At 47.6% G+C, this 24,279-nt stretch overlaps 1 long non-coding RNA gene across 2 annotated transcripts; it reads right to left on the reverse strand.

Moving 5' to 3' along the window:
- Nucleotides 1-14,188: 14,188 nt before the first annotated feature.
- Nucleotides 14,189-23,848, reverse strand: LOC106989725 (uncharacterized). 2 transcript variants are annotated; one of them, XR_008289864.1, is made up of 4 exons: nucleotides 20,800-23,848; nucleotides 16,811-17,091; nucleotides 15,885-16,091; nucleotides 14,193-15,726 (listed from the first exon to the last, which is right to left on the reverse strand). It is a non-coding gene; the product is annotated as an uncharacterized LOC106989725 (long non-coding RNA). The 2 variants fall into 2 exon arrangements; XR_003418419.2 differs by having other exon boundaries at nucleotides 14,189-15,726; nucleotides 15,885-17,091.
- Nucleotides 23,849-24,279: the final 431 nt, after the last annotated feature.

Here is a 24,279-nt window from a genome sequence, read left to right on the forward strand (position 1 = left end):
TGAAAGGTTTGGGACTGTCCTGCTCCCAGTTGCAAGTTGCCAAGGTCAGAGGGTACAGGCACTTTCAGGGCAAGGCCAAGGGAAACGTTCACAAGTGTGATAACAAATTTCTTGCACCTGACTGTCTTCCCATTCTAAGGATTCTGGATCTGTGTAATTATGATTCATGCATGGGAATTGTATGTGAGCTATTCCTCTAGCTGTTAGGCTGGTATGGCGACTCAAATACTAGACACTTCTGCTAGCCAGACTTAAGAAACTTTCTGGTTATACAAATCAACTAAGGCCTTGGCGGAATGTTTATAGATTTCATTCCTGGGAACTCCAAGCTTAATTACCCATGGTCAGAGATCTCTGCGTGGGTAGTAGTCTCTTCAGGCTGCCATAACAAAATATCACAGCCTGGGTAGCTTAAACAGCAAACATTTATTTTCTCATACCCCTCTTGGACAGAAAGTCCAAGATCAAAGTGCCAGCAAGTTCGTTTCTGGTGAGGCCTCTCTTTCTGTTACAGAAACTGAAGGCAGGCCATCCCAAGATGGGCCACCCTGGTATGAAGATTATTCTAAGCTGAAGGCAGTCAAGACCCTGGGGGCTCAAGAGAAATTCTTGTCCCTCCTTTAACTACACAGAGAATCTAAATTGGGGCTCTTTCCCACAATGAGGGTTATTACCAGAGATGAATATTATCTGAGTGACCCATCTGTTTGGCAGGCAAACATCTAATTACCAACATCTGCTCTTCTTATCGCCCTGTGAAGTGCATTGCTTCCCTCTGAAGTCCCAGACCCCTGCCCCTTCTCGTTAGTTCAGGATCACATGTATACCTCATTTTGCCTGACTGTCTTTGGAATTTCCATGTCTGTGTGGATTCCCCATTCATATTTCTATTCAATTTGATTTTCTCCTGTCAATCTGTCTCTTGTTAATTTGATTCTTAATCCATCTAGAAAGACCCTTGAAGGAGAGAAAAATTCTTCCCAACGCGATCTTATAGACAGCTGCCTTCTTATTGTGTCCTTACATGGTGTTTTTTTTTTTTTTTTATGTGTGTGTAGACAGGGATCTCTGGTGTCTCTTCCTCTTCTTATAAGGACACCAGTCCTATAGGATTAGGGCCCCACCCTTATAACCTCAATTTAACCTTAATTACCTCCTTGGAGTCCCTATCTCTGAATAGAGTCACATTGGGAGTTAGGGCTTCAACATTCACACTGAGGGGGCCAGAGGGACACAATTCAGTGTATAACAGCATGGCAGAAGACTCCCGGATGTCTGTTAGGGTAACAATACCCACTTTGCTGCTGGTGTTAACTGCCACCTCCTAGACTCTATTCCTGGCTCTAACACACTACAAACCAGAGAGCCCATTTTAATGGCACCTACTTTTCGCTGGCATCCTCAGTCTAGAGAGGACAGCTAGCAAAAGTGCTTTTGAAAGCTTCTGATGCTTCATTTATTCACTAGTTTCTTGAGGCCAAGGTTACAGGACAGACACTTACATTTCTTTGGAGGGCAAAGCCAGGGAGTGAATGGGTAGATGCTCATGGGACCCAATACTGTACTCTCATGTTCAGAAGTTTTGAATTTCTTCCCCTACATGATGCCAGTGAGTCCTAGCCCCTCAATGCCATACATCACAGGCTAGCATCTGGTCCAGATTGGCATTAGACAGCCCAGAAAATAGAATCACAGCCTGCTGCTTAAGCCCATCACAGCGAACAAAATTCATGAATGTCCACCACTCATTCTGCATTTAACTCTGTTCCTTGACTGACACTGTATCTCACTTCCGACCCCTGGATGACATGCCTTGAGTCAATCTAGAAAGACGACAGAATCTTTGGATCGTGAGTAATTATATTCTCCATAAGGTGGCTCCTCCCTCTCCACACACAAACACAGAACAGACAGCAATTACTGACTGACATCGTGAATTAAATGACCATTTAATCCTCGGGGGGTTTGGAACAACCCTGTCCAAACCTTGTCCCGGTTACAAGTAGTTGACTTCAATATCCATTGTCCCCCCAACACACACAATGATTAATGCAAGCTAATAATGATTCTACCATTCCCTTTGTCAGAAGATGGAAAAAAGCCCCACTGATCCAATCAGGACCAGTGAAATGTGAAAAGTGCACTACGGTGCTACCAAGAAAGCTTTCCTCTCCTAAGAAGTAAATGCAAGGAGGCATGGTTTCCACACACCCCCATGCCCCCCCTCTTGCCGCAGACATCGTTAGATCTGAATATGGCCCCTGGGAACTGCTGTAGCCATCTTGCTAAGAGCTGACAATGGAACCCAGTCCTGGAGGGTGACAGATCCAAAGGAATGGCAAAGAGCTAGAGCTGGAGCTCTGTGTCTGGAGCCTGCTATACTTCTGGAATGATTCCCTGATGATACTAAAAAAAGAGAAGCTCTTACTAAGTGTGTAAGATGAGTGTGTGTGAGATGCTGGATCTTGCCCAACACGAATTATTTGAGTTGCTGAAGTTGAAACCAGCATTCAGATTGTCACTGATTTATTGAAGGCGTTTAATGAAAATAAACAGGATGATGAAACTGAGGCTGAGGAAGGGGAAGTGACTTGCCCAACGTCACTTTGGAAGTTAGCAGCTAGATGAGAATCCTGGTATTGGCCTGGGAGAGTCTGAAACTCTCCAAATATCTTAGGATTCTAATGACGAACAGTAGGGATGAGAGAAAAGGTTTCTTGAAATGACAGGATTTCAGAAAGCATCTCTCTAAATAGTTCTTCATCAGATATAGTTTTCAAAGTAGTCCTTCTCGGAGAATGTATCAACTGGTGGGTGGTCTGGGAAAACCCGGCTGTCTTGGCTTGACATATCTCTGTGCCCGTCAATCAGGTCTGAGGAGACGGTGCTGTGGGGAGAGTAGTTGGCTTCAGGGCCGCAAAAGGCTCCATGGGAAAAGGATGGCTGCCCTCTCACCTCTCCCCTCCCTGGTTACACATCATTTTCCCTCAGATCTCCACTTCCCAGGCTGGAAACCTGGCCTGTGAGGAATACACAGAAACAGCCCAGGAACTCCCTGGTCCAAGGCAACATATCATGAAGGACACTCATTTGACTAGACTGTGTACTACCACACTCAAGTTCATCCAGTAACTGTTCAACTTTTCTACCTTCAAGCACTGACTAAACCAAGAAACAGACTGCCATCTTGAGGTCGTTTATAGCAGAGGAAGAAGGGTTCAAGCATTTGCTGTGTTCACACTAGGCAAATCATTTTCCCTATTCACACCTAAATTTCCTTGCCCATAAAATAAGGGTGTGGTCCTAGATCATTGGTTCCCAAACTCACCCCCACAAGGCATCTATTCCTTTAGTGGTTTGTAATTAGGTTGCTCATCAGAATTACCTATGATCTTTGAAAATATATATATATGTCCATGCTTTACCCCTAAATATTCTGGTTCACTAAGCATGGGGCAGAGTCAGGGCCTGGACACATGTGTAAAACAAAAACAAAAAACATTCCACAGGTGCTTCCAAAGTACTCCTGTGTTAGAAATCTGTGATGTACATGGTGACAGGTGCTTCTCCAACAATGCAACCATATTTCCTCGGTCTTGGGCTCTGGAAACCTTTACTCTTCGAATGTACACTGTGGATTTCCAATAGGTGTTAATGGTATGCAGCATTCTCAAAGGTGTTTGACCACAGAACCAACACCTACTAATAGTTCAGACACACCAGTGTTTCTCAGATCACAGGAAAACCCTAGATTAGGTGTCTTGGTGACCTCGGGCTGCCAAAACAAAATACCATAGATTGGGTGGCTTAAACAACAGAAATCTACTTCTCACAGTTGTGGAGGCTAGAAGTCCAAGATCAAGGTGCTGGCCAAATCAGTTCCTGTTGATAGCCCTCTTCCTAGCTGGTAGATGACTGTTTTCTAGCTATGTTCTCTATGGCTTTTCCTCCATGTGTGTGAGCTGAGAGAAAGAGAGAGAGAGAGAGATCTTCCTCTTCTTTAAAAAATTGTTTTAAGTGTTTATTTTTTGAGAGAGATAGAGTGCAAGTGGAGGAGGGACAGAGAGGGAGGGAGACAAGAATCTGAAGCAGGCTCCAGGCTCTGAGCTGTCAGCACAGAGCCCGATGCGGGGCTTGAACCCACAAACTGCGGGATCATGACCTGAGCTGAAGTTGTACGCTTAACCAACTGAGCCAACCAGGTGCCCCTCTCTTCCTCTTCTTATAAGAACACCAATCCCATCTGATTAGGACAGCACCCTCATGACCTCATATAACCTCAATTCCCTCCTAAAAGCCTTATCTCCAAATACAATCATGTTGGGGTTAGGGCTTCAACATATGAAATTGGGGGTGGGGACACAAGTCAGGCTATAGTAGTAGGAGATATCCAAGGCTACTCTGAGTCTCCAGTTTAGGATTCTCAGTGAGCTATTATGTTTTGATGGATCATTGTTCCTGATATTAAGGAACTTCCCATGGGAAAATAGCATAAACTGACCCCACAGGAGTGTATTTTCAGTGTTCTCATTGCCTCTGATGAAGGATATTGCCAAAGAACAACGTATTACTGTGATGACCAACAGGAACCAATATTCTAAGCCCACTCGGAGTGCTAGGTCCATATCCCATTTTCACTTCTAACCTAGATGGAGCCAAGCCATGCCTTATTTATCATCACAAAGCAACAAGTTTTACTGATCCCAGACAGTGGTCTAAAACCCTATTTGTGGGGCACCAGGGTGGCTCAGTCAGTTATGCATCTGACTTCGGCTCAGGTCATGATTTCATGGTTTGTGAGTTCGAGCCCCGTGTCGGGCTCTGTGCTGACAGCTCAGAGCCCGAAGCCTGCTTTGGACTCTGTCTCTCCCTCTCTTTCTGCCTGTCCCCTGCTAGCACTCTGTCTCTCTCTCTCAAAAATAAACATCGAGAAAATTTTTGTAAATAGTAAAAATTAAAAAAAATAAAACCCCATTCCTGCATCTGAACTTTGCACAACATTCAAGTTGTGGGCTAAATATTCGTTTTCCCTTCCGCTCTCCTGGAGGATATACAGAGATTCCCTTTATTTTTTCTTCCTTTTTGGGTCCAAAGAGAAAAGACCGAGCTGAAATTCCAACTCCTTGCAAATTCACAGATGGTTCCTTTACATCCAGTTTTTTATTCCATTTTCACCCACAGAAGGGATCCACACACCTTGAGTAAGCTCATATCCCACACACAGACATTGTTCTTATGTATTAGCTCATGTCCTTTCGTGAGTCCACATTCTGCTTTTGAGACTTTGCGTTAGCTATTGGCTTATATTTCCATACACAGACTGTGGTAGATTGATCACAAAGGCCACAGCAGTCCCTCCCATCCTTGGGAGTGCACAGCACTGGGACTTCACCACTCCTTCCATTGGGAAGTGGAATCTATTTCTCCACCTTCTTGAATCTGGGGTGGCCTGTGACTTCCTTGACCTATAGAAGGCAGTGGAAGGGGCACTGTGGGATTTCGGAGCTTCATCAAGGAGACTTTGAAGCTTCCATTCTTGTTCTCCTGGAGCCCCAAGACCTCAATGTTAAGAAGCCTGGGAGCCTAAATCTCCTGGGAGCTGTGAAATATATACAGTCCTGAGCCACGGTGCGACTGGAGCTACTGAGCACAAGGCCAGGCCAGGCATGTTCACCCATGACACCCACCCCCACCCCCCGTCTAAAGCTACCCTGGAAAATACTGACTTGCTATCTGGATCTGACACAAATGACCAATGGCTCTTGGTCCTGTGTTCTCCAGGGCCCCATATTGCTGGCAGCTGGGCAGTGACTCAGAGTTTTCCAGGAGGGCAGAGAGAAGTCCCTGATCCCCACCTTCATAGAAGCAGTCCACAAACCCTCCTCAGGGCGAGGTGCAGAGCTGGGGCCGGGCTCTCTCCAATACACATTTTTCAGGCTGCCCGTTGCTGTTTTCTGGATTATTGCTATCAAAGCTGTCCTGCAGGTTTACTGTCACCAGAAATCCATTGTATAAATGTGTGCTTGAGTAGGCAGGGCGGAGAGGAAAGAAGGAGTACACATGGTGGTCAGCCTGGGCTCTGCCCTCCCTGAAACTAGGCCTTGACCCTAACATTCCAGAAGAGGCAGCCCTACCCATCTTGGCTCACAGGACCTGATCTGCTCTGTTTTATGGTCTGAAACTCCTCATGATCTACCACCAATGGCTGCATACACATCTTCTAGATGCCAGTGTGTCATCCCAATGGCACAAGGAAATCATGTCCCAAATAGAAAGGAATGAGGAAAAATGAATACACTTGATGCATTGATGAGGTGGGATCGTGGTCGGGTTTTCTTCCTCACCAATTCCTGTTCTCCTTACTGTGAAGCTCAACTGAAAATAGGAGTGTTAATTGACCCAACAAATGGGGAACCTGACTGGCAGTATCTACCAACGCTAAACACAAGGATCCCTTGTGACCGAGCAAGTGCAACTCTAAGTTCTTTACCATACAGAAATATGTACAGGTATTCAGCAAAACATGAGTGCAAAAACGGACTGTGCAGAGCACAGAAAGAGGCAGAGAGACCAGTAAGGAGGCTATTAGAAGAATCCAGGAGAGTGGTAAAGGGAGTCTGAACAAGGGTAGTAACAGTGCAGGTGTAAGAAAGTGGTCAGATTCTGGTTGCATGTTGAAGGCAGAGCTGGGGATTTGCTGATGGGCATGAAAGAAACAGAGTCAAGTAAGATACCAAAGTGTTTGTCTTGAGCAATAGAAAGGAAGGAGTTACCATTTACCAAGGAGGGAAAACAGAAAGAGCGAGCATGGGAGGGAAAAAAAACAGAGCGTTGAATAAAACTATCACAAATACTAAATAATTCAACTTATTTTAAAAAGTAAGCCTATGAAATCAGTGAAACTAAGTTTCCCTTAAATGTTCCAATATACAAGCAATATCAAAACTTAGTAAGAGTACTACTTAAAATTCCAACTCCAAACCCATAATTCGATTGCATAGTTTAAGTTGGAACATCAGGAGCCACATCATGTTTGGGCCAAGCTGTTTTGGCAGCGGGGAAGGGGCATGACCTGTAGCATTATCTCATAAAAGCACATGATTTCTGAAGGACACTGGAGTGTCACGGCCCTAATTAAATAAGTTATGTGCATACATGTGATTATGATGTTAGAGAAGGTAATGACATCATCAGAGTGCTGATTCAATGTTGTGGTGTTGTTAATGTACTAAAAGCAAATGCCGCTCGTAAAATCATATAATCCCTCTTTTTATCTTTTCAACATCGGTGGAGGTGACATGATTAGTTTCTCCTGATCTCACCATATAGCAAATTCAGCGATTTCTTAACATCTAATCCTCCATTCGTCCCCTCATCATGGTGCATCACTCTTTGAATGTGCCGCTCTGGATTCTGTTGGCTAATATTTGGGGTGTATGTTGGCTAACATGGGGGTTAATGCTGCAGGCAACATCTGCAGCCTGGTGCCAAGAACCGCTGGCCGAGAGACACATGAATAAGCAGGCAAAGGTGGTCACAGAACCTCACGCAAGGGGCGTCCAGAGGCCAAGAGTCAGCTAAGAAATTAGAAAGGCTGAGACAACAGCAGGGACACCCCAGCTCCAGAGGTTTGGGACCTCCCCCTCTCCAGGTGTAGCAGGCTCCGCCACAACCCGGAAGACCCAGGGCCCGGGGCTCCTCCCCCAGCCCCGCCCCTCGCTGGCCGTCCACCGCGGGGGGACCCTCGGCGGCCCCTCGATTCCGAACCCGCCTCCTCTCGCGAGCCTTAGGCGCCCCCGCCCCGGTATCTCTGGCCCGGGCGCACCTCCCTCGTGTTGCGCCTGCGCGGCGCGCTAGCTCTCTTGTGGGCAGAGCCTGCGCAGACGTCGGGTACCGCCCATAACCCCTCCCCCCGCTCCTGCCCTGGTCCCGAGTCCGCGGAATGCACTTTTGCTGGTGCCTAGCAATGTAGTGCTGTACTAACGGGATGTCATGGTGTGTGGTAAGGTAAGAGTGAATAAATGCCTAAGGTAAAATCATACCCTCCACCTGAAATAGGACCAATGGGGATTGGGTCCCAACCTAATGTGAGGCTCATTATGTAACACAAGAGAGGATCTTACAAGGGGTATAAAGTTCAGCTGCAGGTGGAGAAAAGCAGAAGTGATTTGAATTCCGCGTACTGCTCAACCTCTCAGGCAGGACAGCGAGACACTGCAGCTTGGGCCCCTCTAGACTGGATGACAGGAACAGAGCTGCTGACACCTGCACCCAAACAAAGTCTTTATGAAACCCTAGGGAGACACGTGTGCCCAACCACCCAGTGTATTTACAGGCAGAACGGACTGCCCGGGTCTCGATCCCCTTTCCCTTGGGAGATTTTAACGACCACGATGATGTGTTGAGGTTTTTAAAAAATATTTCATTTTCGAGTAATCTCGACACCCAACGTGGGGCTACAGACTGAGCCAGCCAGGCGCCCCACAGAGATGTTTCAGCCGTGGTAAGCTGTGTGGGAGACACGCAATGTGAGCTACTGGAAATTTTATACAAGAACTGGAAAGTGTGCATGTGTTTAAAGAACAAGCTGCCAAAAAACGTTACTACCCACTTAACTAATTTAACTCTGCGTTGACAAAGCCTTTATAAGTAAGACCCATCATGAAAGATGCCCCAGATGCAAGGGACCAAGATTCTACTGCTGGCTTCGCCAGGCATTCACTGTGTGCTTGCTGCTTCTAGTCTTGGTCCTACTGATTTCTGGACCGACCTTCTGTACAACCATACTGGTCCTGCTCCTTCTGACTTACCCTTGGGAGTATCAGCAAATTCCCCCACAACTGCCACAATCCCCACATACGTGCTTATGGCCTTCGTGAAGTGCCCGAAAGGGTCACTTGTCCTAGGGAGGTAGTAGATTACCTAATCGCTTGAGGGGACTACTTGCATGAACAAAGGGCGGACCTTAACAAAGACAGGGAACTTCCACTGTGGCCTGGAGACCCCGTTCCCCTGGCACCAAGTCCCTGTTGTTAATGCATCAAATTCCACACTTCAGAGCTCTGCCCTGGTTCAGGCGATGATGCACACAGCAGAGCTACAGACTCTGTGACCATGCTGGCGTTCATGTGAGTAATAAAAGAATTCTACAAGAGAGATTTTCTGAAGCACATAAATTTTATTGGAAGAACACAAGTATTTTACAAAATGCAAGATACTTAAGCAAGAAATACATTTTAAAGACGGAAGTGAGCATAGCTCAGGGAAACTCAACAGTATATCTTCTCAATGATATTGCTTGCAGTGAAAGGATATTAACTAGCCTTTTCAAGATATCACTCATTCGTGGGGTGCCTGAGTGGCTCAGTCGGTTAAGCGTCCGACTTCGGCTCCGGTCATGATCTCACGGTCCGTGAGTTCGAGCCCCGCGTCGGGCTCTGCGCTGACAGCTCAGAGCCTGGAGCCTGCTTCTGACTCTGTGTCTCCCTCTCTCTCTCTGACCCTCCCCCATGCATGCTCTATCTCTCTCTGTCTCAAAAAAATAAATAAACATTTAAAAAAATTTTAAAAATGTTATCACTCATTCTTTTTTTTATAACGATATTTGTTTATTTATTTATTTAATTTAAGCTTCATGCCCAGAGTGGAGGCCAAACTGGGGCATGAACTCACAACCCTGAGATCAAGACCCTGAGATCAAGAATTGACCTCAGATCAAGACTTGGACGCTCAACCGACTGAGTGACCCGGGTGCCCCTGTAATAATTTTTTTTTAAGTAATCCCCACACCCAATGGGGGCTCGAACTTAACAACCCCAAGATCCACAGTCACATGCTCTACTGACTGAGCCAGAGAGGCACCCCCACGATATCACACATTCTTGGGGTCTAGTCCCAAACTCTAAATACAACAAAAGTATCATTGGCTCAACTATGATAGGTGACAAGCATCAAAGCAAGTAGCTGTGGCAGGGGAACTGGGTCATACAGTAGACAGAAGGGTGTGGGACACGCTCAGAGAAAACATGCCGACTGGAAAGACCAATCAGCCTGAAACTACGGCCCTCCACCCCGTAGGAGGAAAATACACTGTACATCCATGGTTTGACATGTTCTCATATGCAAAATAGTTTGCAAGATTACTTGCACAAGCACAAAAACACAAATTGTAAACAATGACAACATACCACACGCACGCCAATACCAAAATCACATTAACCCAGTGTCCATGTCTTGTCATATGACAAATTGCTGATGTCACAGGGCCACTCCTTGAGTCCAAGTCCTCCAGGGGAAGTTCATGGCTTCTGTAGCACTGCTGCAAGTCAATGAAATTTAAAATCCTATGGACAATAAAGGTCACCCTTGTACATCGCCAATACAAATGCGACATATAAAGGGAACAAGCAAGGCAAAACAATAAGAAAGGAGCAGTAATCTCCCTTTTCCCTGTATAGACACTTCCTCCCCTTCAGTTTGAAAATCTAAAACCATTTGAGGAGAACACTCATCTGTACTCATGGGAGGCTCTTTTTTTATTGTTTCTTCAACCACTTTCCTGAGGTATGGAGACGTACGAGTGACATACGATAAGCTGTACATAGTTAATGTATACAACCTACTGAGTTGAGGGATCAGTATACATCCATGTATCAACCATCACCATCAATTATGTCATAAGCATAACTGCCCCCTGCAATGTTACATTTCACCCTCACTAGTCAGTATTTTTCTTTGTAATAAGGAGACAACCAAAGGCAGAAGACCTACCCTAAGAGGGCAACTGTTTCCATATGCATTTACTCTGAGCTCTGGAGGAGAACTCCTGGTGTCTCCTTGCGGCTTTAACCATATCCCACATCCTACGGGTCGGCACCCCAACGGCACAACCCGTCATCTACCCGGAGGGTAGAGTGGCATCTACACCAGGCCTTTCGGCATTCTGTGAGGCCGCTGTGTCTGACTGATGGGGGAGACTGAGGCAGTCAGTGAGTCTCCACCAGAGTCACTGACCTCAGCCCACTGATGTTCTTTTCTGAAGCTGGAAAGAAGCCTTACACTGGGTCTGCATATGAATGAGAAGAGACCAGGCAAGCTCAGAAGGCCAACCCCAATCTCACCAGGCAGGTGGTCTGCTTGGGAGGGGTCCAATCCATACATGGTGCTCCTCGAGGGGGCACAATGGATGGGGGGGTAAGCTCAAATGCAGACGGGCTAGATGCCACCACGTAAACTGTACAGGAATGCACACGATTTACACGTTCCTCCCGCCCATTTCGAGAGGCCTGCGCACTAAGTATCCATCACACAGGCTCCGAGTCCTCCCCTCCTACCAAGTATTCTGTCAGGTCCTGTGTGGCACAAGACAGACAGATCCTCAGCTCCTCCAGGGCACTTGAGAAAGAGAGGCCGCGAGAGGGAAAGTACAGCTCAACTTCCAGCGGACCACTGACACCGGCATAGTGACACAAATCCTCTCTTAACAAGGTTTCTACTTTCCTTACTCATTGCAGTTGACTCTCGGGATCACAAAGAAGCCCCCTGAGGGCACAGGCACCGGCAGGAACAGAAGCAGGCCAGAGCACAAGCCACTACTCATGCATCTTAATATTCAGGTGAAGGTACTCTTGGCACAGATTGATCTAGAGGAAGCTCTATACACAGGCCTAACGTTGGCCAGTACGTGGGGCTCACCAGTCGGGGTTGGCGTGCAGGTACCAAGGGGGCCTGGTCCCTCATGGGAGCATGGCATCAGGGCAAAGAAAATAAGAAACAACAGCTAAACTATCCCCACTGACAAAGGGAACACGACCTCCCCCTCCCCTTCTCTGGGAACACGGACTTTGGAAAACTTGTCCTTGTGCGCTCTCTGCCTCTTCGCAAACCTTTTGAAAAGCTAAACAAGCCTCTTGCCACTTTTAAAACCCAGCCTCCTGACACATGGAGGGGGAAGCAAACAGCACAAGCAGTGCCCAAGAGCCAACACACATCCGGGACAATGGAAGAAAATGTCCCTGGAGGATAAAAGAGGCATAAGCAACAGCAGTTCCTTCTCAGAAGGGCCTCAGGTGATTGTCACCTGCAACAAGACAGCAGGGGGAAGGACGACCCACCCTACCCCGTGGCCTTCCTTCACAGGCCCATGGTACCCCAGAGTGAGGATGAAACAGCAGAGCCGTGCCTGCTGGCAAAGCCACACTCCACGGGGAACGTGGAAAACAACACCCTGTTCTCCTAATGAACGTGTCAACTCAACAAGACAGGCACAGTTTCTCGCGTCACATCCACCAATGTCCATTGTCTCCTCGCCCCCAGTTATGCTGACCCCAGGGTAGTGCGTGAGAAGGGACAAAGGCAGGGGACACACCCCTGAACCCACAATGCCTACCACCACTTGCACGCCAAGTCCCTCGGCCCACCCAAGGTCAAGATTCCTTCTCTTCCCAGGGTGTCCTCAGAGCCTTTGTGGGCCCCAGATTTCACCAATCAAGTGAAATCAAGAGCCTGAAAATGGAGGTTGATAACCACAAAGGCTCATTAGCAAACGTCCTTGATATTCTAAAGGTCCCCTGCCTCGTGGAAGGTTCACTGACAGCACCCACACGCCGCTCCTCTTCCCCCCATGTGCAGAGAATGGTCAGCAGAAGAGTGCAGAAAGCTTAGATGGAAACGCTTGGATACAATTCCAACCACATTCCCATCCACAACATGAGGATTCCTAAGGATTCCTAGGAGGCCATTGCTCTGTATGAGAGACAAACTCTTTTAGCTTCTTTGTATTGGAAGCCTGAGAACTAGACATGACCCATTTCTTCCCGGGAACTAATATCTGCCCAGTCGCCAGATGCTGCCATTGCCCCTGACCCCACAGTGCCTACCACACTTTCACACTAAGACACACTACCCACCCCCTTGCAAGTCTCTTTACACTCCCAGAGTTTCCTCATATATCCCTTCTGGACCCTAGGTTTCACTAATCGGGAGATATGAATGGCCCGAAATGGCGTATAGAAACAAGGGCCCAAGGATGAATCCTCCACCCTGGACACCTGACCCAGGAGGCTCCCGGACATCCAGCTCATCAGCTCATGTCCGTGAGAATCGAAACGTCCCCTGCCTCATGGAAGGTTCATTGACAGCACCCACACGCCGCTCCTCTTCCCGCCATGTGCAGAGTATGGTCAGCAGAAGAGTGCAGAAAGCTTAGATGGAAACGCTTGGGTACAATTCCAACCACATTCCCATCCACAACATGAGGATTCCTAACGATTCCTCGGAGGCCATTGCTCTGTATGAGAGACAAACTCTTTTAGCTTCTTTGTAATGGAAGCCTGAGAACCAGACATGACCCATTTCTTCCCTGGGAACTAATATCTGCCCAGTCGCCAGATGCTGCCATTGCCCCTGACCCCACAGTGCCTACCACACTTTCACACTAAGACACACTACCCACCCCCTGCAAGTCTCTTTACACTCCCAGAGTTTACTCATATATCCCTTCTGGACCCTAGGTTTCACTAACCGGGACATATGAATGGCCCGAAATGGCGTATAGAAACAAAGGCCCAAGGATGAATCCTCCACCCTGGACACCTGACCCAGGAGGCTCCCGGACATTCAGCTCATCAGCTCATGCCCGTGACAATGTAAACGTCCCCTGCCTCATGCAAGGTTCATTGACAGCACCCACACGCTGCTCGTCTTCTTGCCACGGGCAAGGTATGATCACCAGAAGAGTGCAGGAAGTTTTGACGGAAACGCGTGGATACGATTCCAACCACATTCCCGTACACAACATGAGGATTCCCAGTGATTCCTAGTAGGCCATTGCTCTGCATGGTAGACGTACTCTTTCAGCTTCTTTGTAAAGGGACTCTGACAACCTGACAGCCCCACATTGGGTAGCACCACGGACAACAGTAGGATGGTCTCTCAAAAAATTAATAATTGAGGGGCGCCTGGGCGGCGCAGTCGGTTAAGCGTCCGACTTCAGCCAGGTCACGATCTCGCGGTCCGTGAGTTCGAGCCCCGCGTCGGGCTCTGGGCTCATGGCTCAGAGCCTGGAGCCTGTTTCCGATTCTGTGTCTCCCTCTCTCTCTGCCCCTCCCCCGTTCATGCTCTGTCTCTCTCTGTCCCAAAAATAAATGAACGTTGAGGAAAAAAAAAATTTTTTTTTTAAAATTAATAATTGAGCTCCTATATGATGTATCAATCCCGTATCTGGGCGTTTATATAAACGACAGGAAGCCACTATGTCAAAGACACATACTCATCCCATAGCCTCACTACAGTATTATTCTCAACGTGTAAGACATGAGAGACTTGTGAGCATCCATCCACAGTAGAAATGGATAAAGAAAATGTGGTACATGTGTCCAATGAAATAACACTCATCCGTGGAAACGTGCGCCTATAACAGGGAACCAGTGTAACAACGAATCCACTCCATTTCAAAGGCCTTACCTCGTGCTCCTTCGGCAGCACAAGTGCAAAGGCCTTACCTTCAGGTGTTCGATATCCATTCCCTTTCTGTCACCGACATACATAAGAGGAATGAAAATCCACTTCAGGCTAACAGGGTTTGACATGAAATACTTCACACCAAGAATTCATAACCCATTAACATCCCCGCTGGGAAGTACACATTCATTGAGTACAGGCCTCATAACGCAACTGATGTGGCAGGCTCCAGAGTGGACTCCTGGGAAAGAGCCACCAAGCCAGACCCCGCCTTGAATTGGGAGGGTCACCTTGTCTTTCCCTCAGGGTCCTGAGTTTGAGATGCCACCAATTAAACAGTCACCCTTTTGGAAGCGTCAACCTTGGGACTTATTTTGTGAAGTGCCAGTACTCAGAAGACTTACCCATAAAACATTCATCTACGTCTTCCCCATCCCTCCCCCCAATGAAATGACCCAACATGACTTTGATGGGCAGTGGGCGGGCACAAGTGTGTGTGCAAGAAGGAAGAGGCATCACAGTTATTAAGTTGTACAACTGCTTTCCACAAGCAAACAAGCCATTCTTGTTCACTTTTGTACCTACCGCCTGGGGCAGGAACATGTGTTGGGGCACAGAGTTTTCTAAGTACCTCAGGTCTCAGGTTTTCACTGGGTAGGAAGTCGTAATGACCCCCATCTCCCACGGCTTGAAAGTAACTGAACCAAGTATAGGGATACATGAAAAGTCTTTGAAATGTCAACATGCTGTGTAAAGGCTACATACGTGAGTGTCTAACCACAAAGAAATGTGGATCCTTTGGACTTTGCGGAGTGCACATCAGGCTCTGCGATGCCACCTTCTGGATAAAACTGGTGCGAACAAAGCAACAGAGGAACCAGAGGTGTGTCTGACTCTAGAGGTCCCGAGGGTCTTTGAATGCACCTTAGAGCCATTCGTCTTTATGCTGAACACTCTCACACCCAACCGTCAAAGTCTTCACCTGATTTTCACCAAATTAACCCCTGCCCAGAAAAGAAGTAACTTTATACAGAGAAGGAAAGACAGGAGACCTTTGGGCACTGCCAGTTACCGAGCACCCTCCAGCCCCAACTTGACGCTGAGTGACATCAGCTTCAATGTCAGACGTCCAAGGCAGCCAGGAAAGAATGCAGCTCAGAGAAAGGCAGGGTCTGGGATGCTGGGCTACCTCCTGGCATCACAGCAGAGTTAAAGAGGTCCGTTTCCAAAGAGATGCCCAAGACCCTCTGAGAATGGTTGCTGGCCCTGGGAAAGGAAACAAAATGTAGCTGAAATTACAGCAAAAGGCTCAAGAAATCAAGTGCAAGTGGGGTCTGCACAGGTGGCAAGAGGATCTAAACCAAGCCATGATCCTTTGCTCCCATAAACACATTCTGGAAACGGTGTCCTAATTTCTTCAGTACCTCCTGTGTGCTGAGCACTTCATAAAGACGATCACGCTTGATTTTCACACCACGCCTGAGAGCAAGAGCAAGGTGTCATTTCCATTTTGCAGATGTGGAAGCTGAGGCTCAGAGATGACAGGAAGAAAGGGCCGAGGGTCTCTCAGACTCACATACTGGAAACTTATGGTGAACGAAACACGATGGGTGACACGGTCTCGGCAACATCTGCAAAGCCAAAAAATAGCTAGAATGTACGGAAGGGGAAACCTGCAAAGAAGTATTGACCCACGTGTTGCTTGAACTGTTAGCCTGTGCTTCTAGGACGGCTGCCACATAAATGCCCGCCCACCCACCCCAGCGGGGGTGGGCCGGGAGACTGTCACCCTCTGGCACCCACTTGGTGTACAGGTCTCATCTTTCTCACCTCTCCTAGGGACTCCTGGCTTTCAATTAATTCAGATCCATGACTTTAAAAAGTTACATTCAGACCTGAAGAAATGCACCTGAGCAGTGCTCCCACAATCTCGGAGTTCCTGAAGTTTGTGTCTGACCATCCCATCCAGTCCATCCTGCTTCTGCATGGTAGTAGAAAGCGATTACCAAAAGGATAAAAAGGCTCAAGATCAGGGTTTTCTGGGCATCTGGCATTCTAATAAAGCCAACGCGTGTGTAACAGTGGCACGCAACAGTAAGCAGAGGAACACGAAGAAGGTCTGGAAGAAAGATGCCACTGACTCCTTGAGGAAATTGACTCAAGACATGGAGTCTCTACCACGGAGTTAACAAGTAGCGTCTAGGCAGTGACCCCGACCTTGTGGGAAGCGCCCATGTTAGAGACTCGGGGATGGGATTTCCACACCGTCTGGAAGACAGGTACAGCCGACAGGAGACAAGTGCTATTCACCCAACACGTCTGGCCTCACACAGCCTGAGGTTGCTCTTACCTGTACGGCTGGTCTTGACTATCGGTTCAGGGTCCTCTCCTCTCATTACGGGCCCACCGGCGGACCGGAACTGGACGTTCCCATCACAGATCCTGAGGGAGGTGATGATTGTACAAATCTACAAAGAGACTTACCTGTGGAAGGTCAGCTTGGGACCGCTGCAGGAAAATTAGGTCACTTGGAAACTCACCACACGAGTGGATGGGGCAAACTTCCTCTTTCCCTCATCCAGAGCAATTTCTGAAAGTGGTTGGTGGGGCCAGAGGACCCAATCATGCAGCCTGTGTGAAGTAGGCCAAAAGAGTGAAAGAGAATGTAAGACAGGAACTGCATGAATCAACCCACAAGGTGAGACTGCGGCTTTAGAGGCTGGCTGATTGTCCCCTCAGCACGAACCGTGGTGCATCCCGCCTTCATCAACCAGCACAGGGGAATTCTTAAATATTATGTTAAGAGGTATCACCACTCAGTGGCGAGAAGGGGTGTCTCAGAACTCCCATGTCGCTCTTCACTAGTGAAACCGTCCACTCATACACAATTGCGGGTAACAAACCTTTGGAATGGGTGGTGGTGTTCTCACTTTGTCACCAATTGCTGACACTGACATACGACGCAAGACGATGGGTAACAAATCATTCAAATGGGTTTTGTGTTCTACTTAATAGACCACGAAATGCACATTACAAGGGCTGGGCTGTTATGCTAGACTTCGTAGTCGGTAACATAGTAAGTTCCAAAACCGCTAAAAAGAAAAATGAGCTAAGTTAATCACAACAAATTCCCGAAGCATTTCACACATCGCATAATGTCCCTACCACCTGACATTGAACCTAGGTCTCCGAGGAGGAAACAACGGGAACAAATTGGACGTTTGGTTACATACACATCGGAGAATCTGCTCTCCATGTGCAAGAATGCCCCTAGGATCCTACAGGCAATGGGCAAGTAATGAAAGCACCTTCATTCCACACTTAGATTTTGTTCAGGATCTAGGACTCTGTCTCAAAAGTCAGGATTGGTGAGGCTAGTTGAGGGTGCCCGTTCCTGAAGTCTGCTTTCCTGTCAGTACCGAAGACAGTCAAACCCAAATACCAGCGGTGGATCTTTCACAGGTCTAAATGTAATCAAAGTACATTTTACAGACCTCCAACGTGTCACCGATATGAGTCATTAAATCGTTTCTACGTGAGCTAAGATACCAAATTCAAGTCAATATCAAGAATCAATCAGCAAAAAGGCTAATAAGGCAAACCCAGCTATCACCATTATCAAAAGGAAGTCCCTGTTGTACTTAACACCAAGTATCAGATTACGCTCAGGGATGAGGGCGCTCAGGGTTTTGAGCAAAACAACAGCTTCCCTCTCATTTAATTCTCCCCTTGTATACACATTAGGTCTGACACAGGAAGGGAGGTGTATGAGGAGAAGCAGGCAGCCACTGACTATTTCCTAAGCCAATATGCTAGCCCGTGGGGCATTAAGGCACGGTCAGCTCTTGTGGCTAAAGAGGCAGGGACAGCACCCTCTGCGATTGGGGTGCAGTAGGGTGCAGGGAGAGCGGCATGTGCAGTCTAGCCCAGGACCCCTAACAAGGAGGACTGGAGGTGTCAGGGAACAGACTGTTTGTAAATAGGATACCACAAAGTAATTTTTTCTATGGGAGAACACCGAGGAAGGAGCACCTGGGTCAGCATTTAAAGACATAACAAGAAAAAAAAGAAAAGAAAAGAAATACCACTATGTCACGTGCACAATCAGGGTTCTAATATAATATTCAAAAGTATGCACTGCGACCAGCAAGGGCCATTCAGTTCTAGAACACAGAGAGCAATGCTTCTGGGGGTGAATTTGCTTGTAAATAAATTGAAAATGCCCCGTGACGTTCAAAGCAAATGCACTAAAGACTAAGTACAGAATTGACCTGAATAAAGTTGATACGTGTCATGTGATTATCATGAGAAATGAAACCCAGAACGAAGGCAACGGAATTCCGGGATGGCCGGTGACAGGCACTTCCCGGAATTCGCGGTCGGGAAACAGCACCGCCAGCCTGATGGTCAATACCTGCTATTTTTTACATTGGAAAGAAAATTTTAAGTGGACCCATGAAATAAAACACACAGAGCCAGGTTTTCAGAAACATTTTAATAGCAAATAAGACGAAAGGTTGGGCTCCCGGGCCACCGGGAGCCAGTCACTGTCATAAAGCAAGAAGCACACACACAATTAAAACAATCTTTTCCTCATTTGTAAAGTAACGACAACGCCAAAACTGGTTAACACAAAGCTTACGCAAAGGGCCTGGAACAACATTTAATGGAACAAAGTCATAGGAGACCCAATTCTTTTGTACACCCAAACCCCCAACTGTATGAGAGGCAAGCATTCACCAGATTGTTTTGAATTGTAATTTGAGATCACCTCAAAACGTTTATTAGTATTCATTTTGAAGACTTTATTTTTAAGCACTCTCCACACCAGTGTGGGGCCTGCAATCACAACCCCCACATCAAGAGTCACAGGTTCTATCACTGAGCCAGGCAGTTTCCCCAGAAAACCTTTGTTTTTAAGAGAATTTATCCATAGGGAACAAGACCAGGATTTAGCAAAATAAATTATGTCAAACACGCCATTATACTGGAAACATAAGGCACCCCATTAGACGTTGAGTGCCTCCTCTGTAAATTGAAATTTACACCAAGCACTTTAAAGGAAATCTATGAGGAGCGCCAACATCAAAATTCCATTGGCTGCCTTAAGGCGAACAGGGAAAATTAAATGCCAAAACAGTGTTCAGTCTTGGCTTAACAAGAGCGGCTAGGAGACATTCGGCGTGTGAAACTTTCACGTGTCCAGCCGGACAAACTGTTCCACGGTGCACGCTGCAAACACTTTCACATCTGGAGAACGCGTAGGAAACACAGTCAAAATAAAAAACCAAACTCAAACGGATGCAATGTTGCAATATCACAGGGAAAACACACCCCGCTGCCATTACGTTATCACATGAAACAAGAAATCAGATCCCGAGCAGATCGTTCCCATCAGGGACTTAAAGCACCAAGGCCCTGCCAAGCCGACCCAATAGGCTACCTTCTCATTCGAAGACGGCAATTAATAGAACACCTTTTTTTAATGGAAAACACGTGAAAAGCTTCCGGACCGCTATTGGTTGGCTACAATGATAGGAAAAACACGAATGCGTTACAGAAAAATGCAGCTTTCAGTGATGACTGAAGACAATTCCCGGTGGTCAGTGAACAAGCCCTGAGCCCACCACGCCATCTGTTTCCCCACTTTCATGTTGGAATTATCAGGCGGTTCCCCCGCCTTTTCAAGGCAGCATATGCAGAAGACCATTCCAAATGTTGAACAACTGATAGGAAACACACAGTCATGTTAAATGAAAGACAAAACTGCCCTCAAAGAAAGGCATCGGCTGTCGGCTGTCGTAATCACACACATGCCCCCCTCTCCTTACTTTCACTTTCCTTTTGTTTCACATCAAGATAAGAGATAGCCTGTCACCAAGACACCTCACACAAATGGCCAAGACCCAGATGTAAACAATAGTCCGTGACAAGTCCCGTCCCCAAGCACTGTACCACGGAAACCAAAATCGGCTCCCAGGCAGCCAACAGCCATCGTCCTGGCCGAGACCCACTCAGGCTCAGCCGACCGCACCCTTTTTTCTGCATTTTTAAGCTGCAAACACCACAAAACCTGAAGACCACGAATCGGGAGGGGGCGGGGTACGAGACCCACACTCAGACAAATGAAATGACCTGAAAGACTCATCATGTTGTTACATAAAGCACAACAATGTCCCCAAAGGCAGCTAAGGGCCCTTCCCTTGTCATCAATCCGGAAGCCCATGAGACACATCTGTCAACGTGTCTTAGGACACACCATCCGCCCCCCCCCCCCCCCGATTCTCTAAAACTCACACTTCAAACAGCCAATTATGAGAGAAAGTCAATTAAACTTACACTTGTGAGATCGGAGCATTGTCAACCGCCATATAGCCACAGTACCCGCCAGATAGCCACAGTACCCGCCGTATTTCGTCATCACTGAGGGGAACGGTCTACGGAAGCCTCATTGCACAATCCAAACCGTCATCGGCCTGCTCACCACGTGGTAGGGCTTCATTGCCGGGTGCTTGCCATCCTTCAATGGCCCCGCCTTCAGACATCAGCTTGGAGGGCCTGCAGTGATTGACAGGCAGACTGTCCATTCTCGTAGGTCTACGAGTGGAAACCGCCATACTTCCAGGTCCAAATAAATCACTCAAATATTTGTTCATATTTTTGTCTTTGTACATCCGTGTCTGTCCCTCAAGGCCGACCCCCCCGCCTTGTTAGACCTTCGCACATACCTTTTCCTTTGTTTCCAGTCATCTCGCACTTCGGAAATCTGGCTCCCCTAGTTTATCCTGACCTAGCTAAATGCGTCCTCCTCCAGGAAGCCTTCCAAGCTTACTCCTCCCATCTTCACAGAGTGCACATCACCCCTGGCAAAGACCCTCTCGTGCCGGCACTATCCTTCCCCCGTTTGTCAGGCGGGTCGGGGGTGTTGCGAGGCTTTATTGTGTAAACATTGTCACGCAATGGTTTGCGAGGTTGCCCTAACTACTGCGATGGTTAATTTTCGGTGTCAACTGGACCGTCCGTGGATGCCCGAGTTAAACATTATTTCTGGTTGTGTCTGGGAGGCTGTTTCTGCATGAGGTTTGCATTCGAATCGGTCACTCAGGAAAGTAGTTTGCCTTGCCCACTGTGAGTGAGCATTATCCCAGGCACCGAGGGCCAGAATATACCAAAAGGCACAGGAAGGAAGAATGGTCCCCTTTCCTTCTGCCTCACTACTTGAGGCGGGACATTTCATCTCATCTCCTCCTGCTCCTATTTCTTTTCTAAGTAGGCTCCACACCCACTGTGCGGCTTGACCTCATGGCCCTGAGATCAAGAGTCATGCCCTAGTGACCGAGCCAGCCAGGTGCCCCACTTTTCCTGCTCTTAGACTGGCATTCGTATCATTGACTCCCCTGGTTTGAAGGTTCTCAGGCCTTCATTCTCAGACTGAGTTACCCCACTGTCTTTCCTGGCGTTCCAGCTTGTAGACAGGAGATCGCGGGACTTCTCGGCCTCCATACATGTATGAACCAAAGTCTTCATAATATATTCCCATTGGTTCTGTTGTCTGCAGAATGCTGACTAATAAATTGGGACTATCGCGGCTAGCTGCAGCTGTCACAGATGGCTTCATAGGCCTCAAATAGAACTCTGGAGCAACAGCAAAACCAAATAAAGTAAAATGACTTCCAAACTACGGGGGATGAAAGGAAGACACCAGAAGCAGACAGCCTGATAGTTGGGCAGTGTTAAGGACACAGCCGTTGGCCCAGATGGGTGTCTTATCCACGGAGTCTGGCTGCTGCTCATTTACAAACTCAGTGAGAGCTTGTGGTTGAGCTGGGTTGGGGGTAACAGGTTAACAAAGATCTAGAGGGCAACAGAGTGGCTGCAGGCTTTGTCCGGCAACCAGTGAAGGGATGGTTTGGGACAGTTAATCCACATGAGGGGAGACAGGAAGATAGCCTGGAGCTGTTGATGTAAATGCCGTCCCAGGATCTGCCAACCCCTTCAACACTCGTCTCTAAGGCTTGTCCCTCTGACTGGTTCTGTGCATGGACACATGCTGGATCCTTTCAATGCCTGGCGTGTGAGAACCTGTAACACACACGTCCTGTTTCTCAAATCGCCTACGTCTCCCTGTCTCCCTCGTCCTCGGGTCACCAACCGTTCCTGTCCCATTCACACTCAATCCCAGGCCAATGCCCTGGGCTGCTTCTACCTGTGCGGGAAGCACTAGCAATCACTCCTTATCTGCTGTGCATTACGGCCAGTGGTTGCCTTTGTGGGCTGCACCTTTGCTGCTGGGATTCATACACCAGCTCTTCCTCCTATCAGCTGGGTAACTTCAGATGATTTTTGTGCTTCAATTTTCTCCTCGGGTACATGAGTGTGCCAGTAAGAACCAGCTCACTCGGCTGACGGAATATTCGTTGAGTTCACGCAAAGCCCTTTCCTGCTGCCTGGAGCCTTCCCATCCCAATGTAGCCCATATAAATCTGTAGTTTCTAAACACCGTTCGGAGCACATAATCCGCATCTTACAACACACTACCTAGGTCTCCGATTGTTGGTTCCACAGCTTTACTGCTTTCGTCTGCGGTCATTTCTCCATGCTAATTAATAAATCAACCAGTCCTGATTTTTTTCACTTTCCTATGTCTCATACCACGTGCTCATTTTAGCAGCACAGATCCTACATCTGTCTCCTATCTCCTTTCTAAATGCATCACCAGTTTCCCGTATATAATCATAAAATATAGCTCGGTACACAGCATGGCGTATATGGGGATTCAGTATGTACCTATGTAGGTCCTGAAACAGAACCTTTCCCCGGGAGATCTCCAGAAATACTCCCTCTTGAGGAGTTCCTAAACCCTCTGGTCCAATGACGGGTTGTGCCCGAAGGCACAATGGGAGAGGTGCTCCCATAGAGGAGTTGGCAAAAGGGCTCGGGAAGATGTGGTTGCCTATCTCGGGCCAGTCTCTCAGGAACGTGCCCCACGCTGCAATGTGTACCCCTGAGACTTGCTGTGGCTTGTGAGAGAGGAGGTAGGTTAACGGACTAGGGACCTTTCCAAGGACATGAGGAAGTCATTTACTTTCCTTGGTAGGATCCGTGGGTGCTGAGTGCTGGGAGAAGTCACCAGATCGAAGGCTGAGACTGTGCTGTACCTGTCCCGCCGTGGTCCAGAAAGGCAAGTCGGCCTCCAAGTCCTGAGCGCCCACACATGCACACACACTCGCATGTAATTGTGACACTGTGATAGACGGAGATCTCAGGACCTCACAGACGGGCACAACTCGCTGACATACCACAAAGAACGCCTGAGACTGTCTTCCACTAAAAGAAATACAGCTTGCCAACAACCTCGAGGCCCACACCTGGCCCCTTTTAATCACAGTATTCTTCCCCCCCCCACTCAAAGGTCACCATCTCCTGACTTCCCTAACGATCTCTTCCTTGTCTGTTTAGTTTCACTGACTAAGCTTGGTTCCATAACTATTCAGCTTTTCATTACTTTCCACTCATGTAAAATTTGTCTTCGGCCTGAGGAATATCGGTTAGTATTTTCTGCAAGTCCTATCTTCTGGTGACAAATTCTCTCAGGTTCTCCCCTTTGGTGCTTATAGGAAGACCTTTATTTCATCTTCATTCTTGAAATATGTTGTGGCAGGGGGAGGAGTCTCCCACTGGGAAGTATATTCTTTCAGCGCATAGAAGACGATATTTCATCTTCTATTCTTTTGCTTTTTTCTATTTTTTACTTGAGAAGGCAGCTCTCAGGCTAATTTGCTTTCATCCTCTGAAAGCTTACAACTACTCTATTTGCCT

Source organism: Acinonyx jubatus, chromosome X (assembly GCF_027475565.1).
Source record: "Acinonyx jubatus isolate Ajub_Pintada_27869175 chromosome X, VMU_Ajub_asm_v1.0, whole genome shotgun sequence".
Lineage (NCBI taxonomy): Eukaryota > Metazoa > Chordata > Mammalia > Carnivora > Felidae > Acinonyx > Acinonyx jubatus.